This window comes from Coenobita brevimanus, chromosome 70 (assembly GCF_032717465.1).
Source record: "Coenobita brevimanus isolate Jiangsu-jjx chromosome 70, ASM3271746v2, whole genome shotgun sequence".
Lineage (NCBI taxonomy): Eukaryota > Metazoa > Arthropoda > Malacostraca > Decapoda > Coenobitidae > Coenobita > Coenobita brevimanus.
In genome coordinates, this window is record NC_137023.1 from 24,063,006 (window position 1) to 24,082,769 (window position 19,764).

The window sequence follows — 19,764 nt, forward strand, 5'->3', positions numbered from 1 at the left end:
GGACAGCCGATGGCCTCAACAAGTATTGGCAACTGGTGATTCCGAAGGAGATGAGGTCCGAGATCTTGGATGAGTCCCATAACCAGATCACTAGTGGGCACCTGGTAGTGAAGAAAACATTAAGCCAGCTTCGACAGAGGTTCTACTGGATTGGGACGCATCAAGATGTTGAAGAATGGTGTCGGGCCTGTGATGTGTGTTGTGCTGAGAAGGGAACCAAGAAACGTGGTTGCGCCCCTCTCCAGCTGTACCAAGTGGGTGCACCTATGGAAGGAGTCGCGGTGGACATTGCTGGACCTTTGCCACTCACTGAGAGAGGAAACTGGTATGTATGTGTCGCCATGGACTACTTCACAAAGTGGCCAGAATCCTATGCCATCCCCGATCAAGAGGCTGCGACTGTTGCTCAATTGTTGGTTGATCAGTTTTTATGTCATTTTGGGATGCCACAAGAGTACAATCAGACCAGGGTAGAAACTTCGAGTTTGCTGTGTTCTGTGAGTGCTGCAAGTTATTGGGGATCAAAAAGACCAGGACGGCCCCACTAAGGCCACAGTCAGATGGGATGCTGGAGAAATTCAACTGGACCCTGGGGCAAGAACTGGCCAAGTACTGTGTTGATGGACAAACAGAATGGGACCAGAAATTACCTGCATTGCTGATGACATACTGCTCTGCATCCCATGAGTCTACTGGCTACACTCCTGCAAAACTGATGCTGGGCCATGAATTACACTTACCTGTTGACTTGTTAATGGGGAGACCACCTGGAGAAGAGCTGCCTTCAGACACCACCGGCTATGCAAAGCACCCTCAGGAAAGGATGGCTGAGGTACATCATCATGTGTGAGGAGCCCTCAAGTTTTAAGGAGAGGTGATGAAACGCAAGTATGATGCCAAGGCAAATGACGTGAGCTTCAAGGATGATGACCAAGTTTGGTTATACAGTGGGGCACCAATTTTCGCGCCTAATTGGGTCCAAAAATAATGCGCGAAAGTGGAATTAGCGAAAGTTGGGGCATTGTCTTTATGGCAAAAAGGCTAATTGGTTCCCGGTTATCCTAAAGTAACATCAGATTTTCATTTTCACTTGCAATACAGTACATCAAATCACTATTGTACATTGCATTGTGAGATACAAACAATAAAAACTGTACAGTACACATTATATGAGGAGAAACATACCACAGAGACCAGGTTGAGGTGTTTAATGGATGTTGGGGGTAAGTATCCTAGGCGCGTGGCGGGCTTATTTAGCCAAGCCAGACGTATTGGCGCCACCTCTTGCTGCCTCGCTACCACCATGCTGTTTCCTCATACTACGCACTGTCGATTCTGGGATGTTAAATATACGGCAGATTTCACTGTTTTTTGCGCCCTTGTCCATGTGCTCAACAATCTTCCTTTTCATTTCATTATTATACTGCCATTTCTTCACTCCAACACGATACTCTCTTTTAGCCTTGGCCTTTCCTCCCAACTTTGAATGTCCCGGCCACTTTTTATCACCACCACTGCCTCCCGGCCCTCCCCCCACACCACCAGGCTCTCCCCCCACACCACCAGGCCCTTTCCCCACACTACCAGGTATAGTAGAGGCCATTGAACGGTGAGAATCCAACACAATGGAGCTAGCACGCTCGTACACAATGGTGGGAATGGGTGGACAGAGTGTTGACATGACGTCATTCAAGATGGCGGTGGGTTGCGGGCGGGCGGTGCAGGAAATTCAAAGTTCAAAATATTGTCCCAAACCCAAAATTTGTGTGCGAAAATCGATTTTTTTCAAGCGAAAGTGGAAGTTAGGGAATATTTGGTGCATGCCGCGAAAGTGGATTCCGCGAATCCTGCTGTAGCGAAAGTTGGTGCACTACTGTACAATCCTCAGTGAAAGAAGGGACAGTCACTGAAGTTGCAAAGCCCATGGAACGGGACTTACACCGTGTTGGACAGCCTATCAGATGTAACGAATCGGATTTGGGGAGGCAGGAAGTCTAGCGCAAAGGTGGTACATGTGAACCGTCTGTGGCGATACCATGGGCCAGGACAGTACAGCTGGGACATCTCCGAGGAATTGTGCTCACCCGCAGCCGAGAATGTTGAAGAGGACCAAGGAGCTGAAGTGCAAGAGGATGGTGACAGTTCCCCAAGAGAAGACGGAAATCAAGAAGAGGACCAAGACCTTCCAGGAGAGGTGGATTGTGTGGAGGAGCAAGGACATCGTCAGAAGCAGCATAGAAATCCTAATAAGTTGAAGGATTATTTTGTATATAGTTAGATGTTTCATTAGGATTAATGTTTGTGGTTGTATATACTGTGTAGTTTTGTCGGGAGGACAAAGAACTAGGGAGGGGGTAGTGTTAAGAAGCGAGATTTGCCAGTTAGGTGCTTGAGAAGTTTCTCGGCGTTTCGTGTACAGTAGTTCCGGTATCGATATGAATCAGAATTGCCAGTTAGTCTGCTGTTTGTGAGCGTACTTATTACGTAAGTTATGCATTAATTTAATGTGCTTTTTCTCAATAATGATTTATTTAAATGATTGCTTGTTAAATTATGTAGTTTAAGTTCGTAAAGTAAAAGATTTTTAGTGTTATGTAATGTAGGAAAACTTTTGCTTGTTTTGGTCTCTACTTGTTAGTAACAGTTGCTACTAGGGGCTGAGGCAAGACCAGTGCTTACCAGAATTGTGGAGAAGAAGAAGTTTCTAGTATAATGTAAGCTTATATAAGATGGGGTAGAGATTATTACAAGTTTAGTCAGGTGTCAAGTCAGTTTGAGTGAAGTGCAGTCGGTTTTGGTTCAGTTTTGGAGTAGTGTTGTGTCAGTGTGGTGTCAGTGAAGACTGTGTATTTTCGGTACTTGCATAAACAGTGGCAAAGAATGACGAGTTATTGAAGTTTGTATATCATTGGTACTTGGGAAAACTGTGAAGTGTTATTAAGCACTAAGTGCAGTAGCAGTTAATAAAGTGTGTATAGCTCCAGTGCTTATGAGAACAGTGAAGTTGGAAAGCATTAAGTGGAGTTGTTTGGAAAATAAAGACAGTGAACTTTAAGCAGTCAGTGTTTATATCCGCCTCAGCTGATCTTGTGTACTGCACACCTAAAGGCTGACCATAGGAAGAACAACTCACTGGGCAACGTCCTTCCTCTACTGTACTACTGCTGCTGGAGCTTGTGGTAGTGTGGGGACTGGGACATAACAGTAATGTTGGAGTGGCTTTGGATATGTGTGTAGTCTGTGAACCAAGTGTAATTGGCCTGTGCAAGCCAACTGGGTGCAAGCATACTTTATAGTATGCAACACTGGTTCAGCCACAGCACCCCTTATGTCCTTTCCCATCCTAAGGCAGGGTGAGGAGTAGCACATCCAGACAGCTAAGTTTGCCCAGTCCAATGGGCCACGCTTCCATTCACTCATCATTCAAGCCCCCAGATTCCTGGCTCTATCTGATATGCCAAAAACATTCACCACATTCTGTAGCTTCTTACGAACGTATCTGATAGAGTCAATCTGGACACTGTATCATTAACCCGTTAACCGGGGGCGTCACTTTCATGATGCTCAGGAGCAAGGGATCATACCGCGTAGCGTCACTTTTGTGATTCTGTGTTATTTTGAATTCGCCAGGGCTCTCAAGTGGTGGCATATATCATCTATCAGTACTACTAGTGTCCAGCTATACTCAGTTTTGCTAATGTCACCTTTACTCCCATCCACTGTTGACAGTTTAGCCATTTTTCTCCTGTCCTTGACTCCCCCACCTCCTTACCTCCCCTCCATTACCCTCTCCTCCCACCTGACCAGCTGTGCTGTGCTACACAAATCCTGGATGGATTTTTACACTCATTTTATCCATTGAAATGTGCCCTTTGCCCTATTCTTATACAAAATAATATATACCGGGTAAAAGAAAGAGAAAAGGTAATTGATCCTGCCATACATCTGGAATGGGTTAATTATCACCTGGCAACACCTCACGTGCACTCATGTGCTAATTTTCCCTGTTTATTTCCCCTTGAAATATGCCGTATGACCTGTTCTCATAATAAAAAAAATATATAAGAAAGGGAGGGAAAAGCCTAAGTGATATTTACATTCACCTAGAACTACCTACTTTTATTATGTATTGTCTAGATTTCCTGCCAATCATTTCATGGCGTATATATTAGCAGCTGTCACCACGCTGACACTGGCAACCTTTCACTGCCCCTAGGCCACAGCATTCCATTCAGTTTACTCTCGTTTTTCCAGGTGAAACCACGTCAGATTCGCGCCTGTCCAATTCTGTCGCTTTTTAGCCCCGTGCAAAGGGCCCTGTGACCTCTACCCCTACTAAACCTCGTGTGTAGGGGTAAAGGGCTAAGTGACTCTGCTGTGGAACGTGAACTGGCTAATATATCAATGATAATGATGGACAGTGATTACGATCTTTCTGGTGACTCTAAAACAGTGCAAGTGGAAATGTAAATAATGTGTAAACAGCAAGTGAAAGCAATGAATGTAAATATAACTGAACAGTGGAAAATAGTTTTATAGTTACTGTAAGTGACAGTGCATAACAAAGTGTAAATAAAATAGAAATGTAAATAATGTAAATAAAATAATGTAAATAGAAATGTAAATAAGTAGTAATATAAGAAAATGAAAGTGAAAGTTTCGCTCTAGCATGTATAAATACTGAAAGTTTGAAATTGAAAGTGGCAGCTTCGATCTCTATGCTAGTATACAGTACAAGAAAGTGAATGCCTGGAGTGAAAATAAACTGCTAGTACTGAAAGAAACTTATAGATAAATACTGTATATATTAATAATGTAATAAAGAACTAGGAATATAAAGTGTAAGTATGTTTATAAATAATAAAAGACAGCTCCGCCTCAGAATACCATCGGGGAATCAGCACAGGATAGAAGCTCGTATGCGCTCATAATTTACATTGCTTTCACAGTGCTTTTTTTTGGAATATGGATTCCAAACTACTTGAAATTCATAGAATAGTGTTTGTAATTATAATATCAGCCAGTGGTAACCATATTATGGGGTATCGGGAAGTGTAAAGTGGAGACTTCGTTTTCCAACTTCAGAAGTCTCCACAAGTCTTACGGTTGTCGACGAAAGCTCAACAAACATCCCAGGGGAAAGCTGAAGGTATGTGCCATAGGCATAGATAATTTTAATATTCTAGGACTAATAACTGATTTTTGGCAAATATCTTTAAAAAGTCAGTTGGATCGCGAATATCCTCGTGGGATGCGCAAGGAGCACAAAAACATCCCCGCAGTGTAGGGGTTAAAACGGGGTGCCAAATTCTGATCATGCTCTTCTTCTCAGTATATATATATATATATATATATATATATATATATATAGAGAGAGAGAGAGAGAGAGAGAGAGAGAGAGAGTGAGATTTTGAGATGACTTAATGCATGTAGGAGGTGGTATGCGGGATGATGAGATAGTGGTTTTGGGAGGGGACTTAAATGGTCATATAGGTGAAGTAGCTCAAGGTTATGAAGGAGTACATGGGGGCTGTGCGTTTGGTATAAAGAATGTGGAAAGGGAAAGGATACTCGAGTTTGGGGAGGCAACGGACATGATTGTGTGAAACACACATTTTAAGAAAAGAGAGAGTAGGTTAATTATGTATGAGTCTGGGGGAAATAACAGTCAGATAGATTATTTTCTGGTTAGGAGGGCTGATAGGAGGTTAGTGAGGGATGTTAAAGTTATAGGAAGTGAGAAGTGTGTGCAGCAGCACAAACTATTAATTTGTGATATGGTGCTTAAGGAAAGAGTGATGAAAAAGAGGACTTATGTACCCAGCAGGAAAATATGGAAGCTGGAAAACCCAGTACTAAGGGGCGCCTTTTATAGCGAGATGAGGAGAGTGGTGTCTGAATAGGGAGCCGTGGACAGAGGCGTTAATGAACAGTACAGAGCCCTCAAGATCAACCTCTTGAGTTTTAATGATGAAATGTGCTGCTGGACATGAGACCCACCAAGACATAAAGTAACTTGGTGGTGGGATTAGGGTGTACACCCATGCACCAAAGTTTCTGTACCCTCCTCGGTGGAAGGAAGTGGAAGTCAGGGTTAGAGAAGGGCAGGCGAACGGACAACCGTGAGTGGTAGTTTGGAACTGAGCTACAAGGCGAATAGTGAGAAACCTAATGACACAGGATTCGAAACATTTCCATGCTATTCACTTGCAAAACATTATTCGTTCGTAATATCCATAGCATATATTATAACATAAACTACGGTGTTATCATAGTGTCCTGTGAAACTGGTCCAGACACGACCCATCTGTTTCGGATCCTCATCATACAAATAAAGCACCGAGCCGTTGTATATAAGCTGCAACTGGTCATTATCACTGCAGTGATAATTTTTGTGAATATGTTATTCCTGGATTGTCTACAGTATAGCTATAATATAGAATAATAGTGAATTTAATGCTGATTCCCACAGTAGCTGTGCTGATGGTTATAAATGTTGCAATTATTTTATGTGGACGAATAAACCACATTGTGATGGGCAGCGGAGAACATTCACCAATAATTTACTATAAACAGATGAAATTGAATGTAGGACGTCTCGGCCACGAACATATGGGGCATGGGCCACCACCCTAGGACGTTTTGAAGTGTGAAGTGTTGTGAACCTTACCTAACCTAACCTCACCTAACCTATGCCCCAAACGTCCAAGGGTGGTGGCCCATGGCTCAAAATCTGTGGCCCAAACGTCTGTGGCCGAATCATCCGAGCACGGATGAAATTAGATGCAAACATGAGACAACGAAGATACAGCTGTTATCCAGGCCTTAACTGTTGCTTCACCTCATACGTGCATTATTTTCCTACAGTCTCTGCTTTTTTATATTACTATTACTTCCCCTAATCCTCATATTGCGAGCCGTCATATTCCTTAGCGGGTTTCTAGTCGTCCGGTCCTTTAACCCCTTCTGTATTACATTATTCCTCATATCATCTTTGCCACACAAACAACATTAGCACAAAACTGCTGAATCTGTTACTACCACTATTGACACTGCCACTACTAATCCCCTTTTTCCCATTGTGTCTGATTTCCTTCACAATACTGCTACTGCTACTCCTACTATTAATCCACTATAAATCTGTATAATAATACATATGATTGTCCTTATGTCTGTGTATCTACTAACCACATCATCCCTGTCCCACCGTCGACAACTCGTCACTTACTCCTTTCCGCTGGACCAGTTACACCCCCCTCTCTCCCACCCACCATGGACACTACTCCTTCCCCGCTCCGACACCATATTATCCCTTACCTAATCCTCGGGCCACGAGGCATGTTGTTCACCCTCTACCGGTGAATATACGTGGTATGCATTAATAATAATAATCATAATAATAACAACAACAACATAGATGTGCAGTATTCCTAACATTTCATATAAAAGCTGCAGACCCAAACGTGCCTATATTACGGAACTCTGATATATTAACCACAGAACCGACCACAGACCATTCTTATTATTACCACTGGACATTCCTACAGCACTTCACCATGGTAATACAACTCATTGTAGTCCTTTGTGGGATTACTACAGCTGTTTGGGAAAATTTACGGTGCATGACATGCCTACAACCAACTAAAATACACCTGTGACGTTTCACTGACATCCATCATATAGCCTAAGAGAAGTTACCGGACAAACGAACAAATGACTGGACATAAACAGAGGCCGAATGTCTGGCATCGGTATATGACGACCTGACAAAACTGTTACCATCCTACTTTGTAGGTGTCATCACGATCCATTGCAGCCTCGCTGTTCAGTATCTTAACTCTGAGGCCACACTTAATGACCTCGTCCCATGTCTTTCTCGGTATACCCCTCATAACCCTATCTATCTATCTATAGCCCGACGCCCTAATCCCGCAAAGGGTGGCCGCAGACAAAACGCCTCCAAGTCACTCTGTCACCCACCATTTGACTACCCTCCCCCCAACTCACCCCCCCCTCTCTCATATACCTCTCAACTCCATCCCTCCACCTCATCCTCGGTCTACCCCTGCCTCTCCCTCCCTCCACCTCACCTACATACACCCTCTTAGTCTATCTTGCATTCTCCATTCTCTCCACATGTCCAAACCACCTCAGTGTATTTCTCCTAATCTTTTCAACCACATCCACATCTACCCCACAACGTTCCTTCACTTCTTCATTCGTCAACCTGTCCCTCCACGTCACTCCACATGCTCCTCTCAAGTAACTCATTTCCACTGCTCTCACTCTTGACTTGTTCCCCTCTTGCAAGGTCCACGCCTCGCTTCCATAAGTCAGGGTAGGGATCATAACCCCATCCCCTATATTAACACTTCTCACCTTCTTCACCAAATTATCATCCCCTATCCTCTCCACATGTCCAAACCATCTCAATCTACCTCTCCTCATCACAACACCAATACACTCCAGTCCCATCCTACCTCACAACTCTTCCATCATAAACCCAGCCCCCCCGGACCTTGCACACAGGGACGCACTACAAATCCACCTAATCATTGTATTTTCTGTACGTCTGAGCCGGAGAATATCCTCCTCCTTCACTGCCCAGGTTTCACTACCATACAGCATTACACTCCAAACACATGCTGCATACAAAGACCCCTTAGCATGTAGGGAGAGCCCTCTCAATGTCAGGAGAGGCAAGAGCTCCCTGAACTTCTTCCAACCACTTCTCACTCTAGCCACAGAGCTAGCTCCAGCCCCACCTTCAGCACACAACATGTCTCCCAAATAACAAAACTCTTCCAGACTCTCAAGAGATTCACCAGCAAGTTCAATCCTTGTACGCCTGACACTCTCCACCTGCTCTCCCCGACACGCCGTACACATAATATCAGCATTATCTCGCAGTCTACCTCTGATACCACTACATCTCTTGTGCACCCATTTATCACAAACACCGCACAAGATAGAATTACTTCCCACGCCCTTGTAGCAAACTGCGCTTGGCCACTCTCCCTCGTCTTTGACAGTACCGCCACTAACCCTAGACATCATCACTTTTGTTTTATCTGCATTTACCCTTAAGCCCTTGTGCCCCATACCATCTCTCCACTTCCTAAACCTTTCCTTTGCCTCCCTTTCGCTCTCTGCAATCAACACCAAATCATCAGCATACATCTCCCACCGGAGTCCGTTTCCAAAGTCACGCGAGAGGGCTTCAAGTACCATGATAAACAACATGGGACTCAAAACTGACCCCTGATGCACACCAACATCCACAGAAAACTCATCACTCATATCTCCATTCACTCTTACTTGGGTGTGAGCACCCACATACATAGCCATAACCACCCTAACCAGGCATTCCTCCAAGCCAAGCTTTCTCATTGCCCACTTCACCATCTCTCTAGGGACTCTGTCAAAGGCCTTTTCCAAATCAACAAAAACAAAATACAGATCCTTTTTCTTCCCAATATATTTTTCCTGAAGCTGTCGAACAATGAATGTGGCATCAATGGTCCCCCTACCTGGCATAAACCCAAACTGCATCTCATCAGTTCACTCTTTCTCTAATCATACCTTCTAATACTCTCTCCATTACCTTCATTATTTGATCTAAAAGCTTTATACCTCTATAATTTCCTCTTTCCAGGGCATCGCCCTTCCCTTTATACACATTTACAATTACGCTTTTCAGCCATTCATCTGGGACAACACACTCATAAATAATCATCTTTATCAGGTCAGTGAGTAACCTCACACCTACATCTCCTGAGGCCTTCAACATTTCGGCAGTCAACCCAGACAAATCTCTTGCCTTCCCCATCTTCATCCTGCCTATTGCCTCACTCACAGTAACAGCGTTAATCAAAGGCCAAGGGCCAAACACTGGATCTGCTGGCTCCAAACCTTCCCTGTCCCAGTCAAACTCATTCAACAACCGGCTATAATGCTCTCTCCATGCATCTTTAATATCCTCACTGTTCACCACTACCCTTCCTTCATCATTCTTCACACACTGCTCACCTATAATATCCCGATTATCCCTCTTCATCTGATTTGCCACCTTAAATATCATATTTTTCCTTTCTCCATGATTTAGGTTATCAGGTAAAAGTCTCTGTGACTCAGACCTCGCCCAGTATACCTCTCTTCTAGCCCTACGCTTGGCAGTCAAGTATTCCTCCTTGCTACCAGCCTTCTTCCATTCCCGGAAAAGCCTTCTTTTCTCCTTAACTGCAGCTTCTACACCCTCATCCCACCACCAAGTTACTTTATGTCTTCGTGGTCCTCTTGTCCAACCGCATGTTTTATCAGTAACTCTCAAGAGATTGTTCTTGATGGCCCTGTACTGTTCATTAACGCCTCTGTCTACAGCTCCCTGTTCAGCCACCACTCTCCTCAACTCGCTATAGAAGGCATCCCTTACTACTTGGTTTTTCAGCTTCCATATTTTCCTCCTAGGTACATAAGTCCTCTTTTTCATCACTCGTTCTTTAAGCACCATATCACAAATCAATAGTTTGTGCTGCTGCACACACTCCTCATTTCCTATAACTTTAACATCCCTCACTAACCTCCTATCAGCCCTCCTAACCAGAAAATAATCTATCTGACTGCTATTTCCCCCAGACTCATACATAATTAACCTACTCTCTCTTTTCCTAAAATGTGTGTTGCACATAATCATGTCCGTTGCCTCCCCAAACTCGAGGATCCTTTCCCTTTCCACATTCCTTATACCATATATATATATATATATATATATATATATATATATATATATATATATATATATATATACAGTATATGAGAAAAAAAATGTTGAAAGTACATTACCTGTCATTAATAATTTGTAGTAACTCATTTGAGTTCGTAGGGATAATTTTACAATTTATTTATTGTACTCAGTATCTCTGATCACTTTCCAACCCGCTCTCTGTGAACGAAACTACCTGTTAGTAAAACAGATGTCTTGATGGTCCGTGCAGGTGTGGTCTGGAGGGAACGTAACAGAAAGCACGGTGGTGTTGACGCCGCAGCCAGGTGACCACGGTGTACCTCTGCTGTGTAAAGCCTTCAGCCCCCCCTTGCCTGGCACGGTGCTGCACCACCAGGTCACGCTTGCCGTGCACTGTGAGTACACCACCTTCGCTCACTGATTATATCTTTTTGGCTGAATAATAACTGCTTAGCATCGTATTTCTGGTGATATTATGTCAGAGTGGAATTCGGGCCAAAGAGAATGTCAGTCCCTGCGTATTATTTTCTTTTGGTTTACAACGAATTATTTCCTTCACCTCACCGTAGGCAGAGGGTTAACCACTCCACTCCCGTTACTCCATTTTTGTTTTTATTTTATCACCAAACGATTTTAAAGTTAGATGAAACCTATACTGGTGAAGGGGATTGTGAAATGTGTGTGTGTGTCTATATATATATATATATAATATAGGCTGTTTTTTTCATTTCTTGGAAGTTTTGTAAAACTGCTAATTCAACGATTTTTGACTTTTACACCTAACTGTCCGTTTGAGTGCTGATGATATAAAATATGTCGATGTGAGAAAGGTACATGCCTGATAGTATTAACTTGTATTTGAAAAATAAATCGTTTAGGATGATCTTGAAGTCTCTGTCAAAGATTTTACGGCCTTATGCCCTTTTTTTACCACTCGTCACTCTTAATTTCAGTTAACTGCGTCACACTGACCAGTCTGTCAGAAACAGATGTGTCTTGGTTCATCCTTTCCTCGTCGTTTTTAACTACAGTGTTTACTCTCAAGCTCGTCTTTCTTCGCTTTTGCAAATTTTTGGCCCTTTTTACCTTGCTACCTACCTTCGATCCTTTGCTTTTTTCGTCTACCCTGGATTTACACATAGACGCTCAGTTATTTAAGCATTCTGACTCAGGTGTATCCTTTGATTCCTTTCAGTGTGTTGATGTCCTTTTTAGTGTCATCTTGTTGTTATCAGACAATTCTAGTAAACTTACGAAATAAGTCTATTGATTCACTGGGTAATGAAGATTACTGTATATTTCTAACCACCTGGATATGAAAAGTATATTTTCAGGTGAATAAAAAGTGTCTGGAGGTAGAAAGAAAATAATAAAAATAATTCATTGAATCTGTGGGATTAACCTAACCATTTTGGACGTCTGAAACGCCAGATCCTTCAGTTGGCCCCTCTCCTGAGCCGTATTCTCATCGCCATACCAGATAACTCGTAGAGCCCATTTCTGTGCGAAATATTTTATTAGTACAGTAAGCCTTAATATTTTCTTGCATGCTATTTATATACTTTTAATACAGATAGAAACTGCATTACTGACATTCAAGAATAAATCACTAAGGAAGAGAGGTGACGAAATCGCCAGTGCATGATAGAAAATAACCCCCAGCCTGATTATGATTTTTCCGGTCTCACCAGAATTTTCATGCCTGGGTTTGGCTCCCCACTGAAAAATATTAAGACTACCTTTTCCATCCTCATTTATAATACCTTAGTCTGACCTTTCCTTTCGTACCGTGTTTTCTCTTTCTCTTCAGATTCCCTGCCTCGCTGCGGTCTGCAGATACGCTACCTCACACCCTCTCCACCTTTATAGTTTCTTTGCCTCATTATAACCCCACCTGCATAGGTCAAACCGATCACTGGAACTCTTTCTGACCTTTGACACTGAACACAGACTCAGATTTGATCGAAGATACCGTTTAATCAAGTTTTCATTCATTATATTGATAATTTTTTCGGGACGGTTTCTTCAGATGCCCTTGCTAAAATACCCCCTTCAACCTCACATGAATATGTAGTTGTCCTGAATTATCTTAATAGAGACAATAAGCATTAGAAAACATAGGCCCCTAGAGTGCCATCTGTACCTCTGTCATCAGTCGTTCCTGTGGCGAGCCTCAGCGTGGGGGGGGGAGGATGGTCCAGGTCCTTGAGGGTGGCTCCATCACCTTCACGTGCCGTGTGAAGGCCAACCCTGCAGCATACAACGTCACCTGGTTCCACAACGTGAGTAACAACCCCACCTCACATGCGAGCTCACATCACACTCATGCCCCCCCCCCCATAAAATAAAATAAATAAATATATAAATGTTGGGTACCACAAAACGATTTTACTCCACTGTAAGAAAACACTCAAATCTCAGCGGATAATAGTCTGTGTCATTTCTATCTATCTATCTATCTATTGCCAGAAGCCATAATTCCTCAAGGGGTGGCCATTTGACTTTGAGTTATTTGTTTTATGGGGAGGGGCACTAACCCTCCACCAACCCACGTGATGACACGTAGGGAGCACGTATGGTATGATTATATGGTTACCACCCAGCGTTGTAAATGGTTTCTTGGCTTACAGGAAACCATTTGGCTTGTCACTCAATGTACTGTAAAGCCATCTGTAAAGGAAAGAAAAACAATAAGAAGTGACAGGAAAGATGGGAGAAATAACAAGACAGGAGGGCAGGCACAGAAAAAGAATGGTAAAGGTTAAGGAAGTAGGCAGCACTACACTAAGTGAGTGGAAGATGGTCGCCACCACTTACCACTATGGTTCTTCACTGTATGTATTCCATTTGAACTTTAACCAATGTTGTGGTTCTTATTATCCATGATAATTATATTCATCTGTAGGAATGTCCCAAGCTTGTCGACTGTATGACACTGGTTGTTGTTTAACACTACCAGGTGATACAGAACAAGGCTCCGGAGAAAGAATAGCATGGAGAAAAAACGCTATACGTAGAGATGGGGGCAAACAGTATAGTTTACTTTCACGAGGCTCCATGTTGAAACTTGTAAAGGTGAAATGTTGAGTACATCAGTCTCTTTTCGATGGCTGGGTTTCTTTTATACTCAAAAACTCTCCTTCGCCAAGCACAGACTAAAAGTACAAAAATTAGAAGTCCGTAAAATGGAAAGAGGAATATTTTTACCTGCGGCGAAGCCCATTGGTCTGTAAGTGGTATACCTGGGAGATTTTTTTACTCATTCAAGGAAAGTTCTAATATCTGCTCTTGGATAGCTCTGAGCTATGTTCTCATGAAATACAGAGTTGCTCAGCCTGTATTTTGGGGTTAATTTAACATGTCAGTTTCTGCATCAGCTTACTATAAGGCGATTTTCAATTTAGACCATAAGGGAACGTCTTAGCTTTCTAATAAAATACAAAGTTGATCAGCTTGAAATTTTGAGTTGATTTGACATGTCAGCTGTTGCTTCGACTAATGCATCAGTTGATGGACTCTTAAAAATTGGCTGCAATACTCTCGTCGCAGGTCTGTGAAGATAGTCTCTTCTTGTTCCTTGTCCAGCGATGAAACACAGCTGTTATCATTAAGGTAAGCGTGCCTGTTATCCGTATAGATGAAGGTGCGGAAGGATGACATCGCTCCTGGCCTCCAAGTGGTCTCAGGGACGATCGAAGATTTAGGGGATCATCTCTAGGCTCCTAGAACATTACTTTATTTAAGCAAGAATATTGGAGAAGAAGAAGAAAAAGAAGAAACAGAAGAAGAAGGAGGAGGAGGAGGAGGAGGAGGAGGAGAAGGTACATACATGCAAAATGTTGCCCCAACCAGAGAAAATTAAAGACAGACACAATCAAGATCCAAAACACATTGTACTTAAATCTATTCGTGATAAGACAGAAGGTAAGATAGTTCCATACATGGAGGACTGAGTGCCAACTAATTCTTGCAAGAGAGAGTTGAAGAGAAATGGGACGAGAGTATATTGCACTCCTTCTGTGATGGGGAGGAGTGCAAGCAAGTCTTTCAGAAGAGCAGTGATCATTGAAATAACAGCATTAGATGGAAATGTATACAATACTGCAGGAAAAGGAGGAAGTTGGTGGAAGTGGAAATAGGAGGGTTTATGAAAGGAAAAGCCTTTGACTCCATTCTGTCTTGATAAGATGCATGTGGTGAGACACACACGAGAGGGTTACTGCATACGGGATCGAATTAAATCACTGTGAGAAGTCAGCAACTGACTGGGGATTCTGGACAATGTCCTTGATTACTCTTATGAATTATTTTAAAGCCAAAACCTTCACCTTTGTAGCAACTACTGATGGCGCCCATCATAGCAGGCCTACAACGTATCCAACTATCCTTTGACTAAATATCACAAAGTCTTTATAAATGCGTATATTTCTGGATTCGAATAATCGAAATATCTCGTAGCTGTGAGACTTTTGGACTCTCAACGAACCTTGCGAGGTCAGTCGAACGAGATGCCTACGAAATAAGTTCCGACCCATAATCAAAACACTGGGAGGGATGTCGAAGCCACATCGAAACGCAATTGTTTGGATCGTATCTCCTGGGTGGGAAAGCTATGTAAAAATGGATAAGCCTCTTACAACATCAGCTGGTCATTTGACTTTATTCAAGCCGCGTTGGGAGAGTTGTAGCCAAGTGAAACGCTGGCAGGTATCAGCTGGATCATTTTGAAAGCAGCATCTAGTTGCCTGTAGACATAAGAGTAATCCTTATACACACCATACTGGCTATATACTCTCTGTATACAAGCTATGCACGCTACATGCTATAAACACGCATTATAAATGTTATACAAGTTATATACATGACATGTTCACTAAATGCATGTTCTATACTCACCTTATGTGCTACACGCATATACGCCTTATGAACACGTTGTTCTATATTAATAAATATTAATAACGCGCTATGCACACCACATCATACACACCATATGTGCTGTACACCATGCATGCTCTATATACAGTATAATATACACCATACACCATGCTCACTTTACACCGTATGCAATGTACTTCATGCAGATTATGCACCATTCACGTGATGCACACTGTACAGACCATATAATATATCAAACACAGTACACCATCTACGCCATGCTCATCGTGCACTATATGCACCATACACCATGCACGTACACCATACACAATATGCACCATACATAAAATCCATCATACATATCGCACACCATACACCATATACATCATATACCATACACACAAAGCACCATAATATGCTACACTCTACACATTATATGCGCCATACGCCAAACACATTACACACCATACCTTCCATACAATTTACACACCATACCCTATGCACCACACACCTTAGACCATATTCACCATTCACAATACTCATGAAACAGAACATGGATCATACACCATATACCATAATTATGTACTACGCCATTTTGCACCGTGTACCATATAAACCATATACAATGTGCACCATATACCATATGCACCATGCACCATATTCGTCATACACCATATTCACCATACAGCACACACCATGCATCATACGCCATATGCACCACGGACCATATGCACCATATAAAATATGCACAACAGACCATATGCACTATATATCATATACACCATATACCATGTTTACCATACACCCTACACACCATTAACTAAATGGAGCATACACCATATACACCATATGCACTATGCGCGGTGTGTCCAAAATAAAACCGAACTTTTTATTTAGCGCAGCAACTAGCAGCAGTACCGTGATCATGACTGGAGCGCTGTGTTGTGGCGACTTTAACCCGCCCTGTCCCGTCGACGTATGGGTACGTTGCAACGATTTGCATTTGCCAGTCCCGGCGACGTACCGGTACGTCGTGCAATTGCAAGGTCCCTAATTTGCACAATTTTCAATTTTCGCACGTGATTTTTCATATGTATACATGGGACACCTTCCTCTATTCCTCTACAAGATGCCAAGCAGGGACAATGCCTTACACCGCATAACCCCCCCTCCCCCCCTCATGCCATTGTCTCGGCAATTCACCTGTTACCAGTGACCTGGCCACTAAAGACATTCAGGGCCAGAGTGATTTCCCAATTGATGATAATGTGGAGGACAAGGTTTACATAGCATTAGAGGAAGAAACAGTCAGAAATGATGATCAGGTAATGTGGGAAAAAAAGGTCATGAATGGTGATTAGTTAGTGAGTGAAACAATGCTTATAATGCCTATATTACTGCTTGAAAACCAATATACTCTCATACTACAAATAAATTCGTACCAAGTAAATAAATAAATACCGTTTATGAGTGGATAAAATAGTTACCCTCCCATAGAACTCGTTTTCTTTGGTGCCAGCATGTTAGAAAACCCAGTCAGGTAAGGAGGAACTCCTACCTGGATTGAGTATTTTAAACCTGAGGTGAGCGATTTTTCTATGAATTTTTGATGTTTCTCACCAAAAGCAGAGGTTTTAGCCAAAAAAAAAAAATTGTTCGAAAATACCTAGGGACTGGGGGATGTCGGAGGTGCGGATAACCTCGGGACGTGACGGGTTAAGCTATGGCGGCCACATCACACCACGTCGCAAAGTCAGTGAAGAACACACAGTTGAGCTAACTTGTTTTTACTACACTTAGCGAAGTTTGTTCTATCGTCTGAAATCAGCGACCTTTCAGGGTGGAAATTCAACTTTGGGGAAAAAAAACAAAAAAACACAGGAACCAATGCAGTACTGAGGAGCGTAGTAAATCTTCAGCGGTTGGAGAAAAAGATAACTGGATTGAATGTGAGAGGTTTAAGGCTGAGAGGAAGGCCACGAATAGGATGGATGGACAGTGTGAAGAGAGCTTTGGATGCAAGAGGGATGTCTGTTGAGCATGGGAGACTGGCTGCGCGTGAGAGAAATGACTGGAGAGAAACTGTGAATGAATAAATGATGACGCAGCCCTGAGGGGATATTCTCCCACATTTGGCCAGATCAGCTGATCAGGTCAGGTTCGGGTAAGTGGATGGGTCCATTATGATGTGGCAGGGGTAAACCACCTCTGATGTCGGGCCCTGCTGCGGATGTTGCCGATTGCACTGCGTAGTTGACTTTCATGCAGTGTGGTGCAGTGAGGATCTGTCCCTTCTCCCCTCAGGGCTAAGATGCGAATGAATGTGTGTGCTTGGATGAGTAAATTGGAAGTGTGTCGTCCTGTCTTGGCTACCTCTCTTTCTTTGGAGGAAGCAGCCTAGTTATATATATATATATATATATATATATATATATGAGCGTAATATGTAATACGCTGAACTTTTCTGATCTTACTCAGTTCGAAGACCTCGGGATTACAGTATTACTGAAGTAGTGTACATTCAAGTACTTCACCACTGTGGCATTAGAGATGCAGTAATTCATAGTCTGAGGGGTTTTATTTTAGCAGTATTGCCGGTGGTACCTCCAAAACATGGTTGTATCAGGATAAGAAAGTTTGAGCTTCAAGCAAGCAACTAAATACTCCATTACGACAGCTAGTCTAGCATTGACTCACCCCTCCCATTTTCCCAGATCCCCACACCACACCACATATGTCTCCGACTACAGGGGTGAGTTGCTAATCGTACAGATGTAAAGTAATAAAATTATGTAACTAATTCACAGCTTAAGGTATGGCTTCTCAATTTGTTCACACCATGTACAGTCACACCAAAAAGTATCGCGCAGGTAAGGCACGGTGATATCCGAAATGACCATTATAGCTCATGAATTCTCAGTAAGATTTATTTGTAACTACTTTGCTATACATATAATAACAATACGGACTAGAAAATGTCATAAACAAGCCATATATTGCATCCTTGAGAGAGCAAGTTTATTAGCATGGGGAAAAAAATCGTTGTTCAGTTCCCAGTGGTCATCGTCCGTGTCTCAAATTGCTTTGCGTCAAATGTGCACCGATACTTTTTGGTGTAAGTGTACCTTGCTGCAAGCCTGGTATAGAAGGTGTCCCGGGAGTTAAGCCCAGAACTTGGAGAAATGATAGATGATGGAATTCTAAGCAAAAAATGTTAAATGAACATGTGTCCAAATCTCAATCGTTACGGAACCACAATTACTGATGACCTTATGGGCGACAATGGGCTCCTTCATAACTCGCCCATAAGGTCATTAGTAATTGTAGCTCTGTAACAGTTGAGATTTGGACACATGTTCATATAACATTTTTTGTTTAGAATTCCATCATCTACCATTTCCCAAAGTATCGGGCTTAACTCCCAGAACACCCTGTACTTAAAAGCCCAGCCTCAATCAACAAACCACCGCTCCCGCCCCGCAGGAAAAAAGAGAAAAACAAAAGAGTAAAAACTGCCACATAATACTCAAACTTTGCGAGGTTCCCAGGTGTTCTCGGTTTCAGTGGGATGATTTTTATTTGACGGTTGTTGAGATATTGTCGTGTCCTTACCACATGTATTCAGTAATGCGAACATAAAGCCTGTTCAGCAATTTAAGAAAAGTTCATTCTGTAAGAGAGGCAGCAGGATGTTTGCAAGCTAGACCATGAGAGAAAGAGATGACAAGGATATTTGAACCATGTTGAATGATTGAGCTGCATGAAAATGGAGATAATAGGGTACTTTTGTGAATAACTGTGTGTCGTCGAGAGATCAATGAGTTTTGTAACATTAACAGTAGCATTAGTTTTCTAATCAGAAGTAAGAGCCATTGTGAGTCTGGTATGCCAAAGCCTCACCCCGTGATTATTCAAGTAACTGTCGTGATGGAAACTGTGGGGAGAAGGTGGAAGATGAAGGGTAATTTTCATCAAATAAGTGGATATGGCTAGATGTGCTGTACAACCCAGCAGGTTATTGTTGAATAGGAGTAAGAGAGTCATTGGTAATATAGAGCTCCTGACCGAGACAGTGTACAAAAACAGCTACAAAACGAGCAGAGATGAAACTTCAGACAAATGCACAGGAAGAGAAACACTTTATG

General features: G+C 42.5%; 1 pseudogene; it reads left to right on the forward strand.

Moving 5' to 3' along the window:
* LOC145406403 (hemicentin-2-like) overlaps positions 1-19,764 on the forward strand; it is a 664,782-nt pseudogene that overhangs the window by 419,927 nt on the left and 225,091 nt on the right.